At 42.3% G+C, this 22,143-nt stretch overlaps 1 long non-coding RNA gene across 1 annotated transcript in view; it reads left to right on the top strand.

Moving 5' to 3' along the window:
* Positions 1–22,143, top strand: part of LOC126998521 (uncharacterized) — a 100,957-nt gene that overhangs the window by 6,849 nt on the left and 71,965 nt on the right. The window contains exon 3 of the long non-coding RNA XR_007752911.1: positions 20,928–21,068. This is a non-coding gene — a long non-coding RNA (uncharacterized LOC126998521). The remainder of the gene's footprint in view (positions 1–20,927; positions 21,069–22,143) is intronic.

The raw sequence follows: 22,143 nt of genomic DNA, 5'->3' as shown, positions 1-22,143 counted from the left end.
CCGTATAACAGGGGCGTCAGGGTTCACCTTCCCTCGTTAGCCCCAGGCGTAGAACGAGCCGTGAATTAGGTCGCCGACTATTATGGGTGATTGATTTTGATGGTGGGTTGCTGCATGGGTTAAGTTGCTTGTTCCTGCCTCTATGTGTGTGTCCTTGATGGCTTCCCCTTTAAAGCCTCTCTCTCTCTTCCTCTCTCTTTCTCTCTATCTCTCGTGTGGGGGACGCATCGTGACAAGAAACGACAATTCCGCTGATAGGTAAAGTAAAAAGAGGAAGGAAATAAAAAAAGGAGTATAAAAAGTTGTGATGAGTGGTGTGGGTGGCGCTTTCACTTCTATTTTTTTTTGTTTGTTTGTTTCGTTTGGTAATGGATATGTCTATTTTTTTTTATCACAAGTGGAAGTTTAGGAATGTGTATGCAAGGTGTATTTATGTCTGTATGTCTGTATATATATGTATGAGTGCGTGTTTATATACTTACTCTTCTGTGTAAATATAGATTCTCACTGTCTGTCCGTCTCTCTGTCTCTCTGTCTGTCTGTCTGTCTCTCTCTCTCTCTCTCTCTCTCTCTCTCTCTCTCTCTCTCTCTCTCTCTCTCTCTCTCTCTCTCTCTCTCTCTCTCTCTCCTTCAAGCTAGATGTTTATAAGCAGCTGGCATACTGTTATTGGCCTTTTTTTCCCATCCTCTTAAGGGTCCACGGCAGTTTACTCGCCTCCTCAATATTTCTCAGATACTTTCCCGCCAAAACGATCGCCGGTGAAGTAACGTAAAAATGTAAATGCGAACCTTCAAGCCAATCGTGAGTTTAGCGCGAGGGGGTGGGGGGTGGGGAGTGAGAAGGGGAGGCTTTGGGGATGAGGATGGGGGCGGGTCGGGGGGTGGGGAAGTGCCTGCCCCCTGGTACTCATAACCGTGGGAAATGGCTCCTACGCTATACCTTTACGGGCACGCGGGTGAGGACGAGATGATTTTTCGATACGCCGGCCGGGACGCTGCATGGATGGCGGGGCGGGGCGGCAATTATGAAGCAGAGCCCGTACCTATTCTTAAATGTATCGGCACCTTAGTTCGCCCGTTTGAAAAGACAATGCTGGGCTTCTCATGGACTGTTTTGTAATCCCAGTGTTAGCTTTACACGACCTCTGCATGCACCCTGAACTGGAAAATCCTCCATGAAACCCGGTTAATCGTTTCTGTGGCCTTAGAAAATAGTCGTAACGGGAGCCGGAGACGTTTAAGAATATGGACCAAGGACCTGCACGTGTAGAGCGACTTGGCGCCTCCACCAGTAGTCTAAGAAGAAAACAGTCATCCCACTCCTGGTTCCAATTTTGTATCAGTTCGCGCTTGAGTCCAGTCCAGTATAGTCGTTGGGATTTTAGACTTTGTAACGGCTCCTGACTTATGCTGTTTTGTCTTATCTTCATATTATTGTTTCTTGTTTTCCACTCGAATGCTTAAGCTGCTTGGTCCTTATTTTCTTTTAGTATTTTTGATCGTCTTACGGTTTCCCTTGCAAGGATTCTAACTCTGGGCTCCTTGTTTCCGCTGCCTTTAAAACTTGCAATCTATTTGTCGTACTTGAGTTATTTCTTTATCCTAGTTTTCTCTATGGGAAGTCAGGAGCCTGCCCGTCCATCTATGTTGCTTGGGCGAGGTGCTGGACGGTATACCTCAAGGAGAGTCTGAGAGTCTCCTTGTTATATCCTGTTCGGAGGAGGAAGCTTGATCCGCTCTTGCAGTCCAATCTACACAGGAACCTTGATTGGATTTGCTTGGCGTCCATCCACTTGACTCCCTTTCTCTTTGTGTTGCGCATTCTCTCTTCCTTTCTCTTCCCTTTTTGTTTCGTAGGCTAAACACCTGCATTCCATTCCTTTACTTGGCTCACCCACTCTCCCTCTCTCTCATCTTTTTTCCTCTCCCTTCGTTCTCTTTCCCTCGCCCCCCTTCCCTTTGTCTCTTTCGTACCCTTTCCTTTGGCTCGCGTTATCTTCCTTGGTCTGTTTCTCTCTGTCTCAACACTTTTCAATGCTCTTTTTTTCCTATACGGTTCAACACTTCCCTCCTCTATTCCACTTTTCTTCTGGCACAACACTTCCCGTCTTCCTCTCTCCCTTTTTTCCATAGCTCAACACCCTCCTTTGTCTCCTTTCCCGGGTTCAACACCTCTCGCCTTTGTCCCTATTTACTTTGTCTCAGCACCTTCCCTCCTTTGTCCCCTTCGTATCCTTGTTCCTCACTCTGCTCTTCGTCATTGTATCGTATGTTATTTTTCTGACCGTCCCGCGCTTCAGTATCTTTCGTCTTTGTCCCTATTTGCTTAGTCTCTCGCCCCCTTTCTTATTCTTGGTCCTCACACCGTTCTTCATCAATGTATCGTCTCATTATTTTTTTTATCGTCCCGCGCTTCATTCTTTCAGTGGCCTCACCCTAACTTTATGTAGCTGCCCTCTAGTCTTCATCCTCTCTGCACATAATAATTCCTTTTTCTTTTGACCCCTCTCTTATCAATTTGGTCTTCACACCGTTCTTCATCAATGTAACGTTCATTTTTTCTCCTTTACCGTCCCGCGTATCATTTTTTTCAGTGACCTCACCCTAAGTGTATGTTCTGTACGTAGCTTGCATTACTTACCTCTCATTCTCATCTCCTCTGAGCACAGTTCCTATTTCCTTCCTCTCCCTCCTATCACACACACACACACACACACTCACACAAGCACCACCCACGCGCACTCCAGCCTGTCCCTCGGTACCCTTCACCACATATATCACGCTCCTCTGCCCTTTTAAGATAGTGATATTCTAACCTTCCTGTTTTAGCGAATGAACGAGTGAGTCTTTATATATTTGCACCTCCTTTTGTTATATTCTGTTCATCCACCTGCATGTTCGGCTTGAGACCTCACGGCATGGACCTCTACGATCAATTTAGGCATGTTACCTTGATCTATATATGCCTTCCACCTATATCTTCTTCACCCACCCCGTCTATTTTGGTCCCTCATGACATGCACGTAGGTGATTATTTTCCCCTTCCTTACCATGGCTCTCCCTGCCCCCTGCTCTCATCTTTCCCCGCACAGCCACACTCTTTCCCCCTTCTTCCCCCGTCCCCAAATCTCCCCGGTCCGTGTCCATGCAGAAGCAAAATGAGTATGTCGCGGTGAACTCTACTGCTACTACATGCCCGCAGCCTCCCTATTCCCACATGCTCCCTTCCCATCTTCCCACCCCTCCTCACCTGAGCCCCACCGCACTAAACGATGCCTCCCACAATTTTTCCCTCTCACCTCCTGCGTTATCAAAAATCCTTAAAATATCCTTTGCATTTTCACGGATCTCTCCTTCCCTATATGCCACTGTATATTTTCATCTCTCTCTTTGAACTCAATGTACGGGTTTGCTTCCTTCATTCTTTGCCTTTCCTCCTAAATAAGTTATGAAAATTTGTTAAACTATTCTTTGCATTTTCACGGATCTCGTTTTTTCCTATATGCTACTGTTTTTTTTTATCTCTTTCTTCATTCATTTGGCTTCCTTCATTCCTTTGCCTTTCCTGCTACATCAAGAATCCTAAAACCATCCTTTGCATTTTCACGAATCTCTCCTTCCCTGTATACCACTGTCTTTATCCCTTTCTCTCTTTTAAAGCTCAATGTACAAGTTTGTTTCCTTTATCCTTTTGTCTCCTCGGAACTTCCCTGTGGTGGTGGTGGTGGTGGTTCCCGTGTGTGTGAGGGGAAGGGTGAAAGAGGAGCTAGGAAGAGGGAAAGAGAGGGAGTGAGGAAGCGCGGGAGGATTCATATTTCTTTTTCGATAAGGCGGAGTAGCTGACGAGCATATCTTCCCTGTGCGTGCGGGGCGTCGTAATGGCCCACAACCCGGCGGAGAGATGAGCGCTGGAGGGTGATGGTGGTGGGGAGGACTCTGAGGCTGTGGAGATGTGGGAGGGTGAGGTGGAGAATGTAGTAGTAGCCTGGTGGTGAAGGAGGAGGTGGTGGATGACTGTGTGGGTGAGGGATTATGATTGAATACAGAAAAATGATGTGGTGAAGGTGGTGATGGTGGTGGTGAAGGGGTTATGGTCAGAGCAAGGGAAAGGACATCAGTAGGGGTCTGGAGGTCATGCAGGTGAAGGTGGTGTTATGGTGAGGTAGTTGGGTGGTGCTGGCGTAGGGTGTGAAGCTGAGTTGGGAATTGTGTTTGGATCAGAGCAAAGGAAAGGACAGGCATGGAAGAGGACAGGCAGGCAGAGAATGTGTTTGTATCTGGAGGTAATGGAGGTGGAGGTGGTGATGGTGAGGTAGTTGGGTGGTTGTGGTGAAGGGTTGTGTGAGTGTGAAGTTGAGGAGGGACGTATGTGTGTGGGTCAGAGCAAGGAAAGGGGTCTGGAGGTAATGGTGTTGATGGTGGTATGGTAGTGAGATAGCGAGGTAGTAGTGGTGGTGGTGGTGGGCTGTGTGGGTCTGAATCTGAGGAGGGACTTGTGTGTAGGTCAGGACGAGGGACAGGCATGGAAGGGGACAGGCAGGCAGAGAATGTGTTTGCATCAGTCTTCCCCAAAACTTGCATCACAACGACCCTTCTTTTGCCCGCGTTTGCCGGAGATGAGATCCTGAGGGCCTTGGATGCAAGTTTTGTTTTGTGTTTCTTATTTTTCATTTTTTCCGTGATTTATATATTCTCTGCTCTCTCTCCATCGTCGCTCTGCTTTGTTCGTGTCCTTACCATATTTATTTACCTTTCCAATTTTGTTTTGTACGTGTGGTTGTGTGTGCATGGGAACGCGCAAATGTGTTTGAAGAGAGAGAGAGAGAGAGAGAGAGAGAGAGAGAGAGAGAGAGAGAGAGAGAGAGAGAGAGAGAGAGAGAGAGAGAGAGAGAGAGAGAGAGAGAGAGAGAGAGAGAGAGAGAGAGAGAGACCATATACATATTTCTGCATTTATTTATCTATCAGTAATTTATAAACCTTCATTTGTTTTTATTTATCTTTTTGCTCGTCCAGTCATTTGCACGCAATGGTATGTATGTAGATCACTGAACAAAATATTGCAGTGTTGTTGTTGCTTGTTACGTTTTTTTTTATCCGTTGGCTGGAACAGAAATGCTTTATTAGCACGCAAAAAACACACTAACAACAATGCCATCATAATCACCACTACCACCATTAATAGCAACAATAACAGCAATTACAACAACTGCAATAACCACCTATTCACAATAATTGTTCGCTGTATTGTTCGGTACTTTGATTGATCTTTTTTAACTTCTATTTATGTTCACACACACACACACACACGCCGAGGCAGGGAGGTGCGTGAGAGGAGGCCGTAAAGGTGTGCCCCAATACCTGTGACAGCGCTGATGAGACAGTCAAAGGAGTTCAACCTATCTCTCTTAAAGACAAGGGCCGCCAGCTGCTCATGCGGAAAGCGTAACTGATGCTTCTTGGGTATGTCGGTCTCGAAGTGCTGAATAGGAAACAATGGGAAAGGGGAAAGTCCAGTGATATGAAGGTGTAGTGTTCAGAGGTTGTTTGACGCTTTGATAGGTACGGGGAATTGGATAAATCGATGGATAGATAGGTAGATGGGAAGGTAAGTAGCTGCTCATCAAGTGACTAATTGGTGCATTTGGGGAGAGAGAGAGAGAGAGAGAGAGAGAGAGAGAGAGAGAGAGAGAGAGAGAGAGAGAGAGAGAGAGAGAGAGAGAGAGAGAGAGAGAGAGAACGGGTAAGAAGAGTGAGCAGAGGAAGACAAGAATAAGGAAGAAGAGGAAAAAGAGGTCGATGAGTGCATTGAGTAAATATTAATAACCTAAAGCTATCATTATCCTCCCCGTCATGTATGCAAAATTACTATGCTACTGTACTAACTGTTCCTGTTTTTGAACCTAATTAAAGCGCTCCGATCCCTGTATTTGAACCTAATTAAAGCGCTCCTATCCCTAGTAGTGCTGGCAGAGAGAGAGAGAGAGAGAGAGAGAGAGAGAGAGAGAGAGAGAGAGAGAGAGAGAGAGAGAGAGAGAGAGAGAGACGAACTCGACTCCACACCGCCACACACTGATTTGTAGGAGCCATCCCTTAGACAGCAGCGATTACGTTTCATTTGACAAAAAACATGCCGCTGTAAATATAATTTTTCCTCGCTCTAAGTATAACGAGCGCCATTTTTCAGCCAAACGACTTTTAATTGCGACGGATGCCTATGTGAATGAGCGTGACATATTTGGACGCGGCTAAAACCTACTAGAGCTGTTTATGCATATGGTGGTGATGGTGGTGGCGGCGGCGGGGGCGGTGGTGTGTGTGTGTGTGTGGGGGGGGGGAATGGCAGCACTTAGGATGATGGTGGATGTGGTGGGTGATGGGTGTTGATGATACCGGTGGTGGTTGTACTGAACCGGTGATTAATACGATGGTGATGGTGGTGCTTTAGGTATGTTAGGTGTGGTAATGGTGGTGTAGTAGATGAGGGGAGTGGTAGTGATTCCTGGTAGTGTTGTTGGTGGTGAGCTCGGCGGTGGTGGTGGTGGTGGTGATGGTGTGTATTTCCGCAAACAGGTGACCTTCATTCCCTTTAATACGCGCATTACACCTTTATGGCGGACATTTATTCAAATTTGTCTTACATTTGTGTATTGTTGTTGTGCGTGTGGGCGTGCGAGTGCCTTTGAATGTGTGTGTGTGTGTGTGTGTGTGTGTGTGTGTGTGTGTGTGTGTGTGTGCAGGTAGGTGTGATTGGACCAGGTGATATGTGTCTGCGTCGCGTCCGTGGGATATCCTGCAAGTTTGAGGTGGTGCCGGCGGGTGCAAAATATCGTGTCTCATCCGGGGTCTGAAAGGGTCGTGACCACAAGTTTGAGCTGACTCGTCTTGAAGGAAGAGCTTACTGAGGGGAAACATTAAAGTTTGACATGCGGCCGGAGAGTTCGCGGCCAGAGAGGCAGGGCGGCAGGGATGGGGTGACGGGGATCAAGTAAGCACCCTGTGTGAAGGGAAACGGGGAGAATTTCCGTTCCTCTTTTTTTGACATTTGGTGTTGGGAAGAGATAGTTTGCTGCAAGGAATAGCAATTACTGGGATTCTAGGGATTAGACATTACGTTCATTTTTTGGGGGGGGCTTTTTTGGTGACCAGGGACGGCTTACCTCAATAAATGGCCGTTACTGGCATGTTGCCTCTCTTTCTATCTTCTATCGATATTTTCATGCTGACTGCTCTTCTGAACTTGCTAACTGCATGCCTCCTCCCCACCCGCGGCCCCGCTGCACTCGACTTTCTACTTTAGCTCATCCCTATAGTGTCCAAACACCTTTTGCTATAGGGTTAACCAGCATCTTTACTCTTTCATCCCTTACACTGGTAAACTCTGGAACAGACTTCCTTCGTCTGCATATCCTCCTGCCTATGAGTTGCCTCCTTCGAGAAGAGTGTATCAAGACACCTCTCTTTTGGCCGCTCTTTACTTTTGTCTGTTGTGGGAGCGGTGATTTGCGTTTTTTTCTACACTTTTTGTTACCCTTGAGCCGTCTCCTTTGTTGAAAAAAAAAAAAAAACTTTCTCAAGGATTTTAGTTCTCAGTGGGGGCCAAGGACGTTTGCTCCAAGGACAAGCCGTTACTGACATTCGAGGAATTAGATTTAACTTTCCTCGTGGATTTTGGTCCTTTGGGATACGGTTTGAACATAAGAACATAAGAACATAAGAACGTAAGGAGTCTGCAAGTGGCCGGTAGGCAAGGTAGCTCCTGTGAACCTAACCCCACCTAACATCACTATCCATAAATTTATCTAATCGCTTTTTGAATGTATCTGTCGTTTTGGTACTCACCTCATGACTGCCGAGCCTGTTCCGTCAGATTTGAAAGGACCAGTTTAATTTCGGTAATGTTCCCCTGCTGAGCTCTCCCTCCCTCCCTCCCTCCTTCCCAAAATATGCTTGTGTCTCTCTCTCTCTCTCTCTCTCTCTCTCTCTCTCTCTCTCTCTCTCTCTCTCTCTCTCTCTCTCTCTCTCTCTCTCTCTCTCTCTCTCTCTCTCTCTCTCTCTCTCTCTCTCTCTCTCTCTCTCTCTCTCTCTCTCTCTCTCTCTCTCTCTCTCTCTCTCTCTCTCTCTCGGCGAAAGCGAAAGTATGTGAAAGTCACCGAAAACGTGTTAGGATTTTTTTTTTGGGGGGGGGGGGCGGGTTAGGAGAAAAGATGGGAGTGGGAGGGGGATGGCAGTCCATTACTACCAGTCTATGGATTAGGGCTTGTTTTAGGTGGGTTACCAGGACAGTTTACTCCAAGGAATAGCCGATACTGACATTAAATTTTTAAGGATTAGATTTTACCTTCCTCATGGATTTTAGGGCACTTTGTGGTAGGAATGGACGGTTTACTAACTTTATATCAAGAAATGGCTATTACTGACATTAGGATTAGAGCTTAGGGATTAGGCTTTTCCTTCCTCAGGCTTTCCCGGGCGTCCATTTATCGTCCAGCCCGCAATAAAGGATGAAAAGCTGGGGGTGAGCAGCGACACTCCGGTATGAACGCCAACCGAGGCACACGAATTCCTTAGATATTTAGTAAACTCCGGCGCCTGAGATAGTGGATGATGCGATGGACGGGAGGAAATCGTGCGAAAAAAATCTGGGAAAAAGGGAAAAAACGAGACTATACTTTATTAAATCTATCGCGTATAGGTACAGTGTTTACATTAATCTTGCACGTGTTTAGGATTTAATGAAGGAATGTCCGCCTGAGTGCTGTTGCCGTAGTCGTTGGCTCGTAAGTTTGTCACGCTGCTTGCCGCCCTCAGAATCAATATTCCTCTGCTTTCACTTGAGTGGATTATCAAAGTTTTAATTAATACGGTGTACTGTGCTGGTTCGTTTGAGGATCAGTGGACTTTTTCTCGGCAAAGTTTATTAATATGCGTGATTAACTCCTGAGAGGCGTGGCGTGAGAGGGAGGACAAAATCAAACTTGCTGTGATAAAGAAAACGGCCCGTGCAGGACTTGTGAGGTGTACGTCTTACTCAGCCCTTGGCCTGCCGCTGCTGCGATCCGTGGACTGTCCTTGTAAATAGCACCGGCTAGAGTGACTAGACCAAGGGCAGGACTGGCGGGCTAACCGCGGCCTGGTTGGGTTTTCTGTACATTATCGATGGAACTTCCCCTTTTCCAGGTAATGAAACCTCGACCTGGATGAAATCATTACGTTCAGGATATAATAATTGTTTTATTTGAAATAATAACGTTCTAGAAAAAAGTAATAACGTCGCGGATAAAGTAACCACATTCCAAAGAAATTAATCAAGATCCGGATTGAATAAGTACGACGGGGAATTACACACCGATCGGTCCTCCCCTTTAATTAAGGAGTAGCTACCTGGGGAGGTGGGGTGCGCTGTGAGGGCATTCGGGTACTGAACATTCCATGCAACCCATTTGCCGCACCTTCTGTCAATATAAAGGTAGACAGACAGATAGATAGATAGATAGATTGGTGTATATATATATATATATATATATATATATATATATATATATATATATATATATATATATATATATATATATATTTGTACCTTTATATTGACAGGTGCTGTAAATAGGTGGCATGGAATGTTAGAGAGAGAGAGAGAGAGAGAGAGAGAGAGAGAGAGAGAGAGAGAGAGAGAGAGAGAGAGAGAGAGAGAGAGAGAGAGAGAGAGAGAGAGAGAGAGAGAGAGAGAGAGAGAGAGAGAGAGAGAGAGAGAGAGAGAGCATTATACAGTATTATCCGGTTGGTGACTAGTAAGGATTACATTTAGCACTGATTTCGACTTACCTTCCACTTGAAAGAGTTAAATTGATTACTTGAGAATGGCTCTAGGAACGGACTCATTTCAATTAATATTAAACTGTTAATAGGGTGGACACACACACACACACACACACACACACACACACACACACACATTTGGTTGGTCAGCATGACGAGACATGATATAATTATTAACTGAGAGTTTAGGAACTAGAGAATTGTGTCCTACTTAGATATGCCTTGAAAATCACACACACTGGACATGGATTTCGTGAGCCACTTTGCGTTTTCCTTCTACAGGAAAATTTCGTAAAATAAATGAGAAATAGGCTGAAAGTAATATAAGTTTCACAAGTATTGGTTTAGCCTACTTTTACTACAGGTGTAGGAAGACAAGTTAGTTCTTACTTTGTCATGATAGGATTTAGAGAATTTCGCAGTATACGCGTATGACGTTAATCAATATGACAAGTATCAGAACTCAGCAGCCAGCCGAGTTATAACGCAGTTTCATAACGTTAATATCCCGCTTGTCGTTCGGGGCAACGCTCGTCCAGGAAATCAAAGGCATGGGAGGCGCGTCCCCAGACCTTCCCCTCTGTGCCGCCTGGGATGAAGCCACTTTGTTGAACACTCACTTCCCTCCGTACTGGCCCTTGGGATACATCACAAGCTCCTCCCCTCTGCTATAGTCTTCCTCTTATCAATAAATTAATACGCGTCTTGTATATAGGGAGTGTTGATTCTTGTTCGTCTAGTAATATGAGAAAAAAACGAATATGTAAACACCTGTTTACACATTCATCTTACTGAACGATTTTGTTAATATAATAGGCAGTTCGAGGAGGAGAATGAGGGGAGGAGGAAGCATGCTGCTTTCTCTGTGGGCTCGGAAAGCAAGAGTTAATAGTATTCGGTGCCAGTCACAACTAAAAAAGTAATATCTTGGTTACCTCCAAGAGCCTTATCAACCAAAGCCATGGCTCCCCAACGTGACCTATGGTTATCAAGAGAATACTGGAGAGGCTGTTTGGGTTTAACGTAACACATGATACGACGCTGAGGATGAAATACGAAAAGGTGTTGCAAATATTGAAATTGTACTTCGCGTTATTTTGATTAAAATATAGGCCTACGTATATAATACAAATACACAAATCTGCATTTTGTATTTCAGAACATTTGACTAACAAAATGATGATTACGTACTATGCTTTCTGTTTTTTTTTTTTTTTTTTTTCCAGAGGTCTCGGCCTAGTAAGTCCGTTAACTGTGAAAGGTCCTGCAAGCTTGATATATAAGTGCTCTTGGTTCCCCTTAACCATAATGCATGAAAGTCTAGATAAATTAGTAAAGAGGTACTGAAGCACTGCATCATTTAGTGGCGCGGCCATGCGAGGGTTACAACACTCTTCTTGTGTGAGCCAGATCTTCGAGGAATATCAATACAGAATGAACATAGCGGACATGTTAATCATATAAAAGTGAGGCGATGCATTAGCCAAAGAGGCTCATATTTCATAAACGTTTTATCTTTATTGAGGCACATACTGGTCACCTTAGCGAAGGAAAATGTCCGTTAATACTGCTCATGCTCTTTTTTTTTGTCATCAAGAAAAAAAAGAACATTTGTTTGACGGATCAGTGGTGTCTTACCGACGTGGGCCTTGGGATCGGCTGGGTCCGTGGATGCTTGCTCCCTCAGTTGTGTATTATGTGGCGCCATAATGTTTTGCCCATGCCGGCGAGACACACACTTTGTACTTGTGTTTGCAATCATCATCATTCCTACAAGCAGCTTCAACTTTTTCACACGTGTTTTTCTGTATCTTTGTGCAACTCGTGTGTCTGTCTGTCCGTCTTCATGTCTGCTGCCTCATCTCGGGAACCTCATGGCGACTGACTACAAAGAAATGGGCATGTGTAAGGCGGTTCATTTCCAATGCTTGTACTTTAACCATTGTGTCTGGTTTGGGAATTATGGTTGGTCATTTTAGGTTGTTATTTTTAGATGGTTTATTGTTTTCCACTTGGCTTCTGGGTAAATATACTTCTGTCGCACCAAGGAAGCGTTATTCAACTGGTATGTTCATGCAACTCTGTCACAAAGCCTCACGCAGATCACATTATGTTGTGTATCGAAACTTGCTTGGTGGACGGAATGGTTGTCGGGGTCTTCCAATCCATTCCTAAAATAAACATTAATGGAGATGCTGCTCGTTAGAAGTAATGGCGCAAGGTTATCACTCTTTCAGACCGTCATAAATAATAAAATAACGAGGAAAACGAAGTGAATCCCTCCTGCTGACATGGCTGCCGGGGGAATCGGTGAATGGAGTGATTGGCACGATGGGCCGGCCACTCATCGAACGGCTTTTGATGTGATTACTCTGTGATATGAAAACATGGGAACACGTAAACTACAGTGAAATATTGAAAACACTTGTATTGAAACTGTAAATGAAAGCATCGTGTGTATCCCTGACATGTGATCACGAAACTGCCGGGCCACGTGTATGACCAGGCCGGGGGTCATGGCCCTGGCACGCTCCCTCCCTGCCCTGATGCACCCTATCACTGGGGCGGCCTCATGGATTCGGCGTGGGTGCTCATTTTTCAGACAAGCGGAGTCCAGATCGAAAAATAAAAGTTATAGCTTGATATTTATTGCCGATTGTTGAAAGACGAGATTAAATAGATAGATAGATGGATGGAAATATAGATAGATTGGTAGATAGATAAAGATGGAGAGAGAGAGAGAGAGAGAGAGAGAGAGAGAGAGAGAGAGAGAGAGAGAGAGAGAGAGAGAGAGAGAGAGAGAGAGAGAGAGAGAGAGAGAGACACGAATAGCCAGAATGAGTCATACATACAGGGCAGATATGAATACATTTGTTATAATAAACTTAACACACCCCACAGTGGCTGACTGGTAGCGGAGGAGCTTGTGTAAGGCGATCTAGATTCCATGATTCTCTGAAGTATGTATGAGAATTTCGATTGTGCACATTCAGTTCTGTTCGTTCGGCGGATATTTTGAACCCAATACTCGGCTTTACTCTGCTTCTGACTCAATATGCTTGTGTCCGGCCAAGCGGGCGTCATATGACCGACATGTTTTGTAGGCAGATCAACTGACTCTAATCGGTTCGTCAATCGGTCAGTCGTTGAGGGCATCGCCAGGTGGCCTCCTATCAACAGCTATTGCTTGAAATTGTTGCCTTGTGAAGCAGTGCAGCTCTACGTAGAGAGGCAATGTGTGTGTGTGTGTGTGTGTGTGTGTGTGTGTGTGTGTGTGTGTGTGTGTGTGTGTGTGTGTGTTTAGTTTCCGATTCTATGGCTGATATCATAAATTTCAAGTTTTAATAAGAGGATTTATATTTGGAATTATCCTCAGCCTTTCTTTAAGTTGCCTCAAACTATTTTCACTTCATATATATATATATATATATATATATATATATATATATATATATATATATATATATATATATATATATATATATATATATATATATATATATATATATGCCTGCAAAAGGGTTACATGAAAACGTCACTGGCGGTGGAACTTTGATGTCGGGGGACGAACTCTTTGCCACTGGATCAGGAATCGAGTCTTCTTCCAGTGTGCCATCATCTTTTTTCTGATCCTGATTATGGAACGGTCACAGTTTTGGGAGTCAAGACAGGAGTAGATATGACTGGTGTGCAAAACTTGATTAAATTATGCAAGCGATTTTGGTGTTTTCTCTTCACTAGCCTGCCGTGAACTCACCTCGGCGGAGAGAGAAAAATACTGCATTGTGTTCCGGCTGAAGTGACGTATTCCTCTGAAAACTTGATAAACTTTATTGTATTCCCGGATCAATTAGCCGGTGCACGTGGAGGTTATCTGCATTTGTGAAGCCGGAGTTGAAGGTAAAAGATGGACTACTGGATGCTGCCGTGTGTGGACGGCTGAATCATTATTCCAATTAAGGTCATACATAATGCCAAACAACATGTCATTGGTCTTTCTTCGGCTCTTGTTGAGTAACCGGCGAGATGGTAGGCATGATGGTAAACTTGATACCACAGCAGCTTTTAAGGATGAACTACTGGTATCTGTTAATAATGATGGATAATAAGGCTGTTTTTTGGTTACGAGGTGGCTGAATTTTATTTGACTTGATTAGGGAAAATAAATCAAGGACATAGAGGAAAAGGGACTGAACTAAGGTGTCTGACTATCATCCAGCAGACTATAAAGTTGAAATATAGAAAGTTGCCCCTAATTTAGTGGTAGAACACACAAGGATGGAGTTCCTGAAAGAGTTAAATCCTGCTAATGATGATATTGTAAAGTGGAGGTGAGAGTGAGACGAATCGATTTAAATGCTTCTTTATCTTTATCCCACGGGCCGAATGAAAGGTGGATCAGTATATTTATGCTTTCCTATCCTTTATCTCCCCGTCCTGGTGAAAGGTGCTGTCCTATTCACTATTTCCCTATCTCGCTTGCTTTCTGAATCGCCTATACTCGGCCCTCAGGTCAGTCTATTTATCTATGAGCACTATAATGTTGGTGATGATGACGTACATAAGAGCAACAGTTTTCACGTCCTCCCTTCCTGTGTTTGTGTGTTCCCTGTCTGGTCCGTTTAGGTCATGTGTTAGAGTCTAATTAATATATATCGCTTCGACAAGACTCACTAGTTTTGCTGAGTGCTTTTGTGATTTGTGTAAATGGAGTCTAAGTTACTTAATTAGAGTGTTACGTTTGCTCATTGCCTCTTTTTGTTCATTATTGTATCTTGAATCGTTGCATCAATCGTTGATCTGGAGTGTTTTATGAACACGTTTCAACTTACTGCAATGCTTTACCGTTGTGCTGAAAGCGAATAGTTTAATAGATAAGTTATTAACCATAGGTACTCCGTAGCTTAACAGGTATTTTAGAGCAAATATTGCTTCATATTTCAGGCAGACAAACGGAAAGGTAAGCTAGTCTAAATGTGTTTTTCAGATTTTCATAGTTTTATGAAAATAAAAAGCCAAAAATTTAAGATGAGAACGAAAAAAATCTTGGAAAAGTGACTGTTACATAAAAATAAAGGAATAAAAATGAGTTTGAAATGAAAGAATATAAAGCAGCGGGAGGGGAAGCCAGTGTATAAATAAACGGGCAACTGGTCCTTCTGCAGGGCACGTGGAATCCTGTGCTTTATGATTTCCAGATAAAAGTTGGTGAAATACAATTTGAACGTAAATTACTTACTGATCTATCCAAATAATATATGCAAGTTTATACTTCAACTCACTCTAACCTTGTTTTTAGCATTACTGTTTGCGGGTGGCGATGCGATATACTGAGCAGTAAATAATCACAGGACACACGTTTCTGGTATTTTTTTATCTACTATTATTATTTTTTACCGGACGAGCAAATCAACAGACCAAGCATGATTCCTGAATGTAAAGTTGATTAATTTATTCGTCAGTGAAGACTTTTTCATTCCAACATTTTTTATTTCATTAATTTTGTTTCATTATTTTTTAGGACATTATTATTATTATTATTATTATTATTATTATTATTATTATTATTATTATTATTATTATTATTATTATTATTATTATTATTATTATTTCACAATTTTTATTTTTTTTACCGAATTCAGCTTTTCAGATGAGTTAGCCCTCCTTTGTTCCTTGAATACAAAAGCAGCTGTCTTTCATGGCACTTCTATTGAAAGCGTCAGGTTAGCAATTCCGGGAGCAAACAAGTCTGACCGATCCGTCTCAGGTCACATGAGTGCTCCGCTGTGAGGCTTGGGGACGGCTGGGAGGTAGGAGGCGAGAGCGGGTCCCCCTGCAGCAGAACCCCCGTGTGCGCGAGTTCTGCTTGCATGAGAGAAAACTGCCACTGTTGTTATATATTCATATCAGTATTTTCACTGTATACACAAATCTGTTCGAAGGTCAATTATAAAGGAAATTAACCACGCTTGTTTCGCCGAATCTCTGTTCCGTTTCCCATGCAGCTTGTTTTAATTTATACAGCAGATAAATAATTTCCGTATGATTTGCGTGTTGGTAAGTTTTATGACAGATATTTGCATTCATATTGACGCATGCATAAATGTATAGAGTGTGTGTCTGACTTTCTATGCAAAGAGGTGAATGCCCCTCTCGCTCCTATTGGCAAAGCTGGGGCATGCACACACACACACACACACACACACACACACACACACACACACACACACACACACACACACACACACACACACACATTACCTCCTCTTTTTCCCGTTTTTCATCTCCACGACGAGGAGGCTTCTCTTTTCATGAATAACTATTTTACCAGCATCTTGTTAAACGTTCCATCAAATCCATTATTATACAAGGAATTCTCCCTAGAGATCTCTACGCCACATTCCTCCATTATATTATTATCAATGCCTCAAGATGGAGTCCCTCGGTCTTGAAACTCCCCACGTCTCTACCATTCTTCAGTCCATCCATCCCAACTCTAAAGGAACAGGCCCATAGCCATTATCCCATACCCAGCCACGACTGTAAAGGTTTTGTGTTTACCCGGGCTTACGCTTATACTGTCCCCTTCACTGACCTCCAACAGTCTGGCCATATCAAAATTATTCCTCCTCCACCACACACTGTCTTGTCAGCCTCCAGGCACATTAAAAAGTAACGATTGTTGTCTTTACTTCCGTGGATTTCTCTTGCGTATTTGATCTGGTCAACCACACAATCATATGTGATGAAACAGTGAAGCTCTGCTGTGATCTTACCTTGTGGCGTGGGTTGCAAATTTTCTGAATGGACGTAGTCAGGCGATCTGTTATCGTTCAGCGACCTCCACCCCCCTGGCCCTGACCTATGACGTCCCTCAAGAAACTTAAATCGATCCACTTTGTCTCCTCCGGACTAACTTCCTGCCGTTCTAACCTCCCCTACTCCACACTCAGTGCAGCCAGGCAACCAAACGTCCCAGTCAGAGGCAGTACTGATATTATAGCAGCTTAGTGCTTAGTTGAATCACTAACATGTTTTTCCCACGCTTATGTTATTGTGCTGAATTTTCTTTTCTTCTGTTTTTAGTGACCTTAATGTAGCTTTCTCCCTCTCACCTACGGTACCTATTTTCCTAGCCACTGCGCCGCTTTGACCTCAATAAACTTTACATTATTATAATTATTATTATTATTATTATTATTATTATTATTATTATTATATACAGAAAAAAATAAGCAAAACTATTCCCATACACACTGACAAAACACACACACACACACACACACACACACACACACACACACAACGACCCTCCTCCCACTTATCCGCTCCTACCCTCCAAGCCCGCACTCACCTCTCACTCCCCACACACAGACACACGACCCTCCCGCCCCCACACAAACTCGTGCCGCCTGTCAGTGTTGAAAAAGAAGTCAAGTCATTGATCTGAATGCTGAAATAACACACCGGCGTGACTGCTCCGATACTAACTGGATTACGCTGGACTCGCTCTGCGCGGCCCTGACACAAATACGGCTGTTCCTCAGAGGCTCGGCGCCGGGTTTTAAATTTGGTCTCGCTCTGAAATCAACTTCTTTGTCCGCTGCGTCCCTCCTCCTTCTTTCTCCCAGATCGACCTGAATTATCGACGACGTATAGACTTGGTTTCTTTCTCGTCGGGGCGATACTTGTCGTTATCGGTAAACTAATGAGTGAAGTTTTGTTTGTTCCCGCGGATATCGGCGCCACGCAGCAGATAAAAGAAAATATAAAACTGGATCCGTTGTTGGGAATTATTTGGTACTGACACTGATATTATTCTCGATGCTATAGTTGTTTTCTTTGTAGATTTTGTTGCCGCTGGACATGCAAGGATGTACCCAGACACACACACACACACACACACACACACACACACACACACACACACACACACACACACACACACATAGACACACCTACACACACACAGACAAAACAAAACTGACTTTCTTTCTCTGTTTCTCTCTTTCATTTCAGTGTTTTATGTCTGCTTCTTTGCCTTGCTAGTAAATATTGCATCATCCGGCATAATGTGCACGAGAAGTTCCTCTAAATGCGCCCACCTAACGTAGTTTTCTTTTTCTTTCTTTTTTTCTACCAAGTGCAACTCTGGACAGAAATGAGGTGACAGCAGCTGGATACAGAATACAGACCTTGTCGCAGATTATAAATAAGCCCGTCTTCTCGTGTAATAAGTCATATGAAGAAAGGGAAGGAGAAGAAAAATCATCTAAGAACATCTGCTTTCTAATTAGTTTGTTGTCTTTGCTGAGAGACCGATCACTCAGCAGGATCTTACATTGTCTGTGAATTCTGCTGTTACTTGTAATTACGAAAACGTGTTATTTCTTAGCTCTTTATTAAGGTTACACAGCTAACAATATGATGCATTGATAGACGGTTTTATATATATATATATATATATATATATATATATATATATATATATATATATATATATATATATATATATAAATATATATATATATGCCATCTCCCCTTCATCATATATGAATTCGGGAAACATATACTGATCAAGTCTCTGGAAATTCAGAGGTGCACAAAGAGGAATGAATATATCATTGCTTTCAATTAAACTGAGTATGAAATGAAATTCAAATGGAAAACACAATAAAGCAATTAAAAACAAGAAATAGTAATGGTGAGGACATATGTGCAGGAGAGAGGACAGCTGAGCCAAAAAGAGTGACAGGCCGGAAAATGAATAATATGAAAGGACAAAGGGAAGGCTGTTCACCGGACGTTATGATGAAGATAGGAAATATGTGAAACGATTACATCGAGACTGGAAACGAGAGGCGCCAGACAGAAACGAATGGAATTGTTTGGGAGAGACTCACGTATGTTTTGCATCTGAATGATGCAGGCTGATGACATATATATATATATATATATATATATATATATATATATATATATATATATATATATATATATATATATATATATATATATATATATATCAGTTATTCCTTAATAGAAATGGGATGATAAATAACAGATAGATAAATAGGTAAGTAGATAGGTAGATAGATGTGTGTGTATATATATATATATATATATATATATATATATATATATATATATATATATATATATATATATATATATATATATATATATATGTGTGTGTGTGTGTGTATATATATATATATATATATATATATATATATATATATATATATATATATATATATATATATATATATATATATGCAGAGGAACGGACACAGGTAGATATATTGCACAGTGTTAACAGATTGATAGATAGATTTATGAAATTATATATGCTTCAAGATGCAAATACACATAAATAAACAAATAGAGCTATTTCATTAGCTAAAGACATATTAACAGACAGGTATATCGATCATCTCCCTAGCGAGCAGACTTGAATAGCCCTGCCAGGTGGTCCTTTCAGCCAGTGTTCGCCTCACAGCAGCATCAGCCGCGGGCCTCCTTGGGAATACTGTGCATACCCGTCCGAGTCAGCGCAGGTATTCACTCCCGCTGTTGTGCCGCTGTTGAGGCGTGCAGCCAACCGCCAACACGACAGTAACACCACTACAACGATGGACATGATGTTAGTCAAGAATAGAGTGAAAAATGATAATAACTATAATAACAATAATAATAATATTAATAATAGTGATGATAATTAAAATAATATACTACTACTACTACTACTACTACTACTACTACTACTACTAGGAATGATGATGATCGTAACAATAAAAGTAATAATAATAGAAAAAATGGAAACAAACTAATATGTTTTAATAATTTACTAAATCCTCTTTTTACCTTAGAAGCAACAGCCTTCACTCCCAGCCGCCGAAACAAATATTTGTTTAGAGAAGTGACGAGCGTTGGCAATAAAGCATAAACGATCAGCTGTCGCGCACTAAGAACACACACTGATGGAAAAAAATGGTCAACGGAAAACCCTGTCAGCACACCCGACAGTAACGTAACAGAGTAACGCCTTCCCGATCGTAAGGCGCAGGCGTCAGTCTGGAGGAGCCTCGGGCCTGGCCGGTGCTGGCTGAGTCTTCTTGGCGGCGGTACTCGCGGCTAAATCAGCGGGAGGGCAAACACAGACAGCTTCAAGTTGTTCCAATTAATGCAGATGTCGGCGAGTTGGTGATAGTTATCGCGCTAATACTACGTCGTGCCCGTGAAGGGAGCGAGTCCTGTTAATTGGTGTGCTTTGTATACACTTATCCGAGCCCGTTATCGGCTAAGTGCCGGATGAAATTCTACGTAATGAGTGTTAATAGGACGTTATGGACGATGATGGCGCTTTATTGCATTACCGCACCACATCGCGGACACACTGATCGCTGCCCTCACTTTTATCTTCATGTGGTGTTCGGTTTCTACAACGTTTTGGCTTATACATAATTTGTAAATGTATATATATATATATATATATATATATATATATATATATATATATATATATATATATATATACACACACACACACACACACACACACACACACACACACACACACACACACACACACACACACACACACACACACACACACACATACATACATACATACATACATACATACATATATATATATATATATATATATATATATATATATATATATATATATATATAGATAGATAGATAGATAGATAGATAGATAGATAGATAGATAGATAGATAGATAGATAGATATAGATATAGATAGATAGATAGATAGATATATATATATATATATATATATATATATATATATATATATATATATATATATATATATATATATATATATATATATAAACCCTTCCTCAGCCGTAATAGATAGATGCGGTGTTATTTAAAGTAAATCTTTTAGTTGTGGATAAACCCTTATTTCTAAATAGCAGCAGCATTATGGTACAATTTTTTTTTTATTCCTTCAGTCACGTCGAGAAGGATCTCTGGAAAAATCATGGTTCTTGGTAAAAACTTACTGTACAGCAAACTGGGAAAATCAGTGAAAAATTGCAGAATAACTTTTTTCTTGATGCTGCCAACTTTTCCAGGAGCTGCGGGATGACCGTCTCCGGAGACAGGAAGGCGCTGGGCTCTGCGTCTGAGGGCCACGAATTTCTAGAGGATGGAAAAGTGTCCATGAAAACTTAGCTGCTGTAGCTGTTAGAGCCCTGCGTGACGCCCTTCATACTGTGAGTATAGCAGTGTGTGGTAGGGGCACCAGGTGGGAGAAGGTATTATTTTCTTTTTAGAGAGGGAAGGAATTTTTAAGATGGGGATTTAGCATCAATAAGCTCAGGAGCAGCTTAGCAGATGGTATGAGTGTATCAGGGGTACCAGAAAGTAAGGTAGGGCTGCTGTTTTCCTCTTTCCTTGTTTGAGAGGAGATAAATGTTTATGTGGGTCTTTAGCCCCCATATGCTCAGCGGCGGCTTAGCGGATTGTATGGCGGGAACAAATAGGCAGCAGTCGCTATTATCTTTGTATTTGAGAGGGAGGAGTGTTCGGGATGTGCGCTTAGCCCCCTACAGAGTGAGGGGAAGCTTAGCAAAAGGACACAGTGAGGGATACGGTGACCTTTTACTGGCTTTGGTGATATCAGGTGAGCCTAGTTAAGTCTCACAGGTTATTCCCGTGGAGTTATATTGAAAGTTCATTCTTTTCTCTTGCATGGACACAATTTATTTTACAATTTCAATAACGATGATTGTTGTTTGTGGGAGGCTTATTTTTCCAACTCAAACTACTCCCTCAAGTGGTTCATTTCAAAGTGGAATATTCGTAAAAATCAACGTAAGGTATTAATCAACGTAAGTGTCCTCCACCTTCTCGTCGTCCTTTTCTTCACCATCACTCTCATCATCATCATCACAATATTCATCACTATCATAATCATCAGTAGAGGGAACAGTAAGCTTAAAAAAAAAGGAAACTGTTATATGGAAACGTTTGTAGAGTGGCAAGGCCTTGAAAGTGGCCCCTTAGTCTTGCATTGGAGTCGTCTCACATTCTGGGTCGTATTTTAAAACATTTCGTCCCTCAAGTTCACATATTTGACAAGGCTTTCGTATGAGTTTTGGGCATTTCCAGGAGTAGTTTTTATGACCCTGGTGGTAGTTTGACCCTTCCTCTGTACCGTGAACCTAAAGAAACCCACTCTTGAGAACCCGATTGATCCCCTCTTTGACCTTCAGAAATAGGTGATGTGAGAAGCGAAAGTATCTTATATACCGGCCAGAGAAGGGTCGTATTACTAAACATATCGTC

The sequence above is a fragment of the Eriocheir sinensis genome, chromosome 14, assembly GCF_024679095.1.
Source record: "Eriocheir sinensis breed Jianghai 21 chromosome 14, ASM2467909v1, whole genome shotgun sequence".
Lineage (NCBI taxonomy): Eukaryota > Metazoa > Arthropoda > Malacostraca > Decapoda > Varunidae > Eriocheir > Eriocheir sinensis.
The sequence above is the reverse complement of the archived record's forward strand: the minus strand, read 5'-3'. Positions and strand labels throughout refer to the sequence as shown.